The sequence below is a fragment of the Triplophysa rosa genome, linkage group LG8, assembly GCF_024868665.1.
Source record: "Triplophysa rosa linkage group LG8, Trosa_1v2, whole genome shotgun sequence".
NCBI lineage: Eukaryota > Metazoa > Chordata > Actinopteri > Cypriniformes > Nemacheilidae > Triplophysa > Triplophysa rosa.
In genome coordinates, this window is record NC_079897.1 from 27344097 (window position 1) to 27350096 (window position 6000).

A 6000-nucleotide genomic window follows, 5' to 3' on the forward strand; every position below is an offset into this window, starting at 1 on the left:
CAGTGGAGTCTCACTCAATGCGGGCTTCGCCGAAGACCGCATCGACAGCACAAAGGAGGCGCTCGCGAGCAGACTTCTGAGCGCTAAAAAGACAAATGGGACACCTACAGACTCGTAGACTTGGCGAGAATGTGCAATTTAAGTCCACGAGACCGCAAGTGCACCATTTGGGACAGGGCCTGCGTGCTGCATTTTAAGACCGATAGGCCCTTTTCACAATGACGTCACTTAACTTCCGCCTTTTCGCAAAGCAGTGTATCATAACATCCGTCTTGCAACAAAGAAGAAGAACTTCCGTTTTGCCGTCGCGCTGGAATTTAACAACAGTGAAATAAAACTGACAGAACACGTATTCAAGTACTTATCCTAGCACCTTTGCTAACACAAAAAGAAAACAAAACGCTTACCTTCATAATCAAACAGGTACTGTTCAACGAAGAATTTGTATCCTTTATCTAGCTTTGATCTTGTCGTAAAAGCGAAAATTTGTCTGCAAGACGTTGTACATCATCTAGACGTATTTGTGGCAGATGTGCAAGGGACTTGGTAAACTCCATTCTGAGGCGCTAGCGGAAGTAACTTCTTGAGTTTTACTGGTGGATGGCAAACCAGCTTGTACCTGCATTACCGCCACCTTATGAACTGGAGTGCTAGCGGAAGTAAAGATACACTGCTTCGTGGCAGAACGGAAGATGTGTGACGTCATGTGAAAAGGGCGTATTGCATCACAGCAGCGCGACTGAAGGCTGGTAAGGCTGTCCTGATTCAAAGGTTGCTTTAAATGCAGCCCCAAAATGCGACCTTATTTCCGCGGGTTTTTAAGGATTGAACGAATGTATCCTTCACAGCTTAGGCTATCCTGAGATTCATTGCGCGCCTGTAACGGCTTGAAATTTTTAAATAATCATTAAAAACTTTAGTTAAATAAAAGTATGTAATTTACAAAAAAGGTCCATTTCAGTGTTTTAATATTATATGTGATGTTGTTAATTAACATTATTGATGCATGATTGTTTTAAAGGAGAGGTTGTTCGAATGTTTTTACTAGATGTGAAATAAGTCTCTGGTGTCCCCAGAGTGTGTATGTGAAGTTTTAGCTCAAAATACCCAGCGCATCATTTATTATAGAATGTTGAAGTTGCCCGTTTTTGAGTGTGTGTAAAAATGCACCGATTTTGCTTGTATCTCTTTAAATGTTAATGAGCTTTTCGTCTCAGCCCCCTCTCCAGAGGAGGGCGGAGTTAACAAAACATCAAAATGTCAGTAATTGTTAGTGGTGTTCAGCCCTATATGTACGAACCGAAGTATGACACTGATGGAGACACAAGAAGTGACAACCTTAAGAATTGAACAGGACGTTTCCGAATGGTTAGTTGTAATTTTGCAGTTATTGTGAAGTGAACGTTCTTCAAGTGAACGATAAGCATTAGCATGGTCTGTCATGATAATGTATAAATCGCTGTGCAGGTGCTCGTGTGGGAATTGCAGTAAAATGCCTACAGAGCCAGAGAATAAATGCTGCATGGAGGTCGAGCAGGTATAGTTTAGCGTTACTACAGTTATACTACGCGTTCAACGTTGTTCTATCATGTACTGTCACACTTACTTTACGTATTGTTTACGATAAGCCCGACAGCATGTGAGGGCAGCGTCAGTAAATACAGTTAGACGTTGTACTTCTATTGTTAGCAACATTACCAATAGGCTATAGCGCGATAACAAGCACATTAAGAGTGGCCATTTTGAAAGACTAATCAGCAACAATATGAGGTGTGATACTTAACGTTACTGCTTCTGTTGGATATGAGGACTGGGCACGAAGTGTTGGTATTGCTCCCGGTTTCAGTAGCAACCTCGCTGAAAATCCAGCGTTGTACTGGCCCTCATTCGTGAAGCAGTCCGGTGTGAAATGATTGGCGGAAACGTGAAATACTTTACCGATTCCCAGCAGGACATTGCCTTCATAAATGAAATTAGGGTAACCATGCTGTTCTCTGTAACTCAGCTTGCGGGAGTCTGTGGAGACAGTTATGCTGGTCGGTACATCCTAATACAGAACAACTGTAGTGCCTCCGTGGCGCAGACATTGTGTAGCTCCAGTGACGATCTAACGATGGCGACTGTTGTACTTCCCACATGGGGCTGTGTCTCAGCAAATAGCGCAGATCGTCACCACTGCTGGGCGGGCTTTGCCGTTGAGTGACGACATTAACGGCAGAATTCAAATCTTTGCTTTTACCAGCAAGGTTTTTGAATTATGCAAATTATTAAAAAAGGAGTGAGCACATTTTTAACTGTTTAGACTGCTTGTTTACAGACACTGTGGACACTACTGTTGAAATGTTTTAGGTCATGGTTTTAGTTTAGTTTAGTTTAGTTAGACTGAAATATTGTTAAATATGATCACAATATAAATGAGCTGTGTTCTATGTGAATACATGGTACAGGGTACAGTGTCATTTATTTCTGTGATGTAAGGCTGAATTTTCAGCATCATTAGTCAATTCTTCAGGCTCACATGAATGTTTCTTGAGCAGCAAATCAGCGTATCAGAATGACTTGTGATAAATAAGCTAAGTAAGGTCACAAACCTCTGGACTATTGGTAGTACCCAGGGTATCACACTAAAGGCATTTTACTCCTAACCTCTCCCAGTTTAAATCTAGATTAAAACACATCTTTTTAGTCAAGCATTCGCATAAAATTTTCTTATCTTAAAATAACTTGTATATGTTTTTGATTCATTTTTTCTTCTTTTTTTTGTTTTTGTTTTTGTTTATGGCATTGTTGATTTGATTCTTTAAGTATGCTGTGGGAGTGGGGGACTGGTTGAGCATGATTTTTTGTTGTATATTGTGTCTTACATGTTTGTATGTATTTTGTGCCTATGTTGTAAACTTTTGTTTTGTTTATAGAACCCCCTTGAAAATAAGATGTTACATCTCAAGGGGCTATCCTCTTAAGAAATTGAAATTGAAATAACCCATCTTGTAACCTTAGAGGGAGCACATTCAAAACAGATATGTTCAAAACAACAACAACGGCGAAGCTTGATGACACTGTGAAGGAGCGTGGAATAATGGGAACTTTCGTCTTCAACTCCACCTCTAATAATCAATCAGACGTGAGTGAGAAATCATGTTTATGGTTGATGTAAGGTAATAAAGTTTTATAAATGATGACATGATTTTATTTCATTATAATGAATTAGACGCATTAGACGTATTAATAAATATTAATACATATTAATTCATTTATTACTATTTAGTCAGATGATCTTAAAACAATTACTTCTTGTTCAATAAATATATACATGACACTCGTGCTAAATTAAGAACAAGACATTTAAACAATAAGACTAACCTTGTTTTCTTTCAGTAAAGGAATCTAAACAGGTGCTCACCTATGTATTAAAACACATCCAAGATGAGCGTCTCTGCTAGTTCAAATTTGTTGCGCAGCTCTCTCCATTTAGGAAATGCCACACCGATATTGATTACAGTTTGATCTCTCTCGTTTATTTCTTCTTGTCCCAAACTCTTCTTGGGTCATTTGGTTGTTCCGTACGTTTAAGGGAGTTGTCTTTGCCAACAGAACCAGTTGCAAACAGTAAAGAATAATTGTGCTCCAAAACGACTGCGCAAAACAAGATATACACTACAAACTAATACTTTCACATTGTCCACGAGACTGTGTTGTCATGGTTTCTACGGCAGTAAAAGCGGAAACCGAAGGTAACGGCAGAGACTGTTATTACAGGGTAATACAATTAGAGAAAGCGTAACGGCTTACATGGATCAAGTTAGTCTCCTTTCCTGCATTTTACTGAAGGTTGCAGGCTTTCCATCTAGTGTCTTTGGTAACGCGGATTTGACGCCATTGATAGGGGACTGCCAGACACGGTCCGTGTCACCGTGTCTCTTCGTTCAGTTCAGAACTGCATAGGCACTTTAAAGATGCAATTTTATTGACAAACCATCTTTCCAAGTTTCTAACAATCTCTCCATGCAATGGTTTGCTTTTCAGCCATTCTATTTTGTGCATTTAAATGTTACTCTTTACTTGTAGTTTCATGTTTATCTGACTTGCTTTAGATATTTTGTCAAGACTGAGCCTCCTGACGCGTCCTGACCAGGTGCGTGAGCCGGCAACGCCTTGCATCGCCGTGGGAGTCTTGGTGGAGACTCCCAGCCTCCGAGACCTGGACTCCACCTCGGCTCCCCGAACCAGAGGCTACAACTTGGCTCCTGCCTCCCTCAATTTTATTGCTGCTTTATTGTTTCTTAAAATCTAAAGTTGTATTTGTGATCTTAAATCATTTGCATTTTAAAGCTACGTCTTATTTCTCTGTCAATCATTTTTTGTAAAGCACTTTGAATTGCCCTTGTGTATGAAATGTGCTATATAAATAATTTTGCCTTGCCTTGCCTCATATCTACCGTGGCCCGTCATCCCACAAGCTCCACCAGGCTTCCTCTGGCTCCGCCTGGGTCAGTTGTCAACCATCCGCCACCTTGGGACTCCAATCCTCCAGCTTGCCTCGTCACTCTGCCCCTGTGGCTCTGTTAGGCTCCTCCTTCCCTCTGGCTCCTCCTTCATCCTTGGTCGCTCTGGCTCCGCCGCGGTCTTCTGGATCCCTGCCTCGGTTTCCTGAGCCGCAAGTTCCTACTTGGCCCTCCTGATCCTTGCTGTCACCCTGGCTCTCCGTTTGCTTGTCTCCACCCTGGGCTCCTCTTCCACCATTGACATCTTCGTCAGTCGGCCCCCTGGTGTCGTCTGCTCTCCTATCTACACCATGGCTCCCCCCTCCGGCGACACTTCCGTGGCCTGTCTCCCTTGCTGGTCTCTGCACCTCCACCTGGCTACACCTACACTGGACTTTAACGGCCGTGAGGACTTTATTTGGTGTTTTCCTTGTTTCTGTTTGCCATGTGTAGTTTGAACTAGTTTTCCCCAGTTGTCTTGATCATGTTCACCTGTCCCCTGTTAATCATCTAATTTGCTCCTTTGTTCTCCCGTGTATATATTCCCTCAGTTTCTGTCTAGTCTTGTCCTGGATTAATGCTAGTTCATGTGTTTGTAGATTCTCCTGTGTTTCTGTTGGAATTAAAAGACAATAATTGTTTACTCCCTCGTCGTGTGCTTCTTTGCAGTCACATTCCGTGACACTGACAGAATTCTCATTTTTGGGTGAAGTATCCCTTTAATATCCTAATGATTTTTGGCATAAAAGAAGAATAGATTATTTAGACCCATACAATGTATTTTTGGCTTTTACTAAAAATGTTCCTGTTCTACTTTTTTGATTCAGGGTCACATTTATCTAGGTCAAACTCTATTCTGATGTCATAGCTAAATGTCTTGACGATAGTACAATCTTGTTTAAGCTGGGTTTTAGGTCATTTGTGTAAAATTATTATTATTACTATTAAAGTTAAAGGTAAAGCAATCTATCTGTAGTTCAAATACATTTGAAGAGTAATGAGATCACACTGATCTGGTACGTTATGTGATCAAATGCAGATGTTAAAGTCACCATGAAATGGTATTTGCGATTGACTTCTTTTCCGTATCGTGATGTATATCGGAGTGAAACGGCTTTTGAAATTACAAAAAAGTGTAGGGCGGGGCTTTATTTTGCCCTTTCCTTTCTGATTGGATTGTTGTAAATTGGGCCTGGAGGGGAGGGCTAAAAATGCCTGGCCATTGGACAGTGAGTATAGTCCTACCTCTTATTTGTTGCTGACGTCATGTGGTGAAGAGTTGTTGTTGAGAGGGGGAGGAGCTTCATGTTTTTCATTAAAGATTACAAGTGCCGAGGAATTTTGAAAAACCATGGTGTGCACGGATAAATCATTTATAATAATCACTGCAACACTGTGTAAAACACTTAGAATTTTCCTGTTTGATGCCATGGTGACTTTGAATCTAACCTGTGCAGAAGAACATTCCCAACACCTTAAAGACTCAAACCTGAAAAAAAGTCAAATGCACAGCATG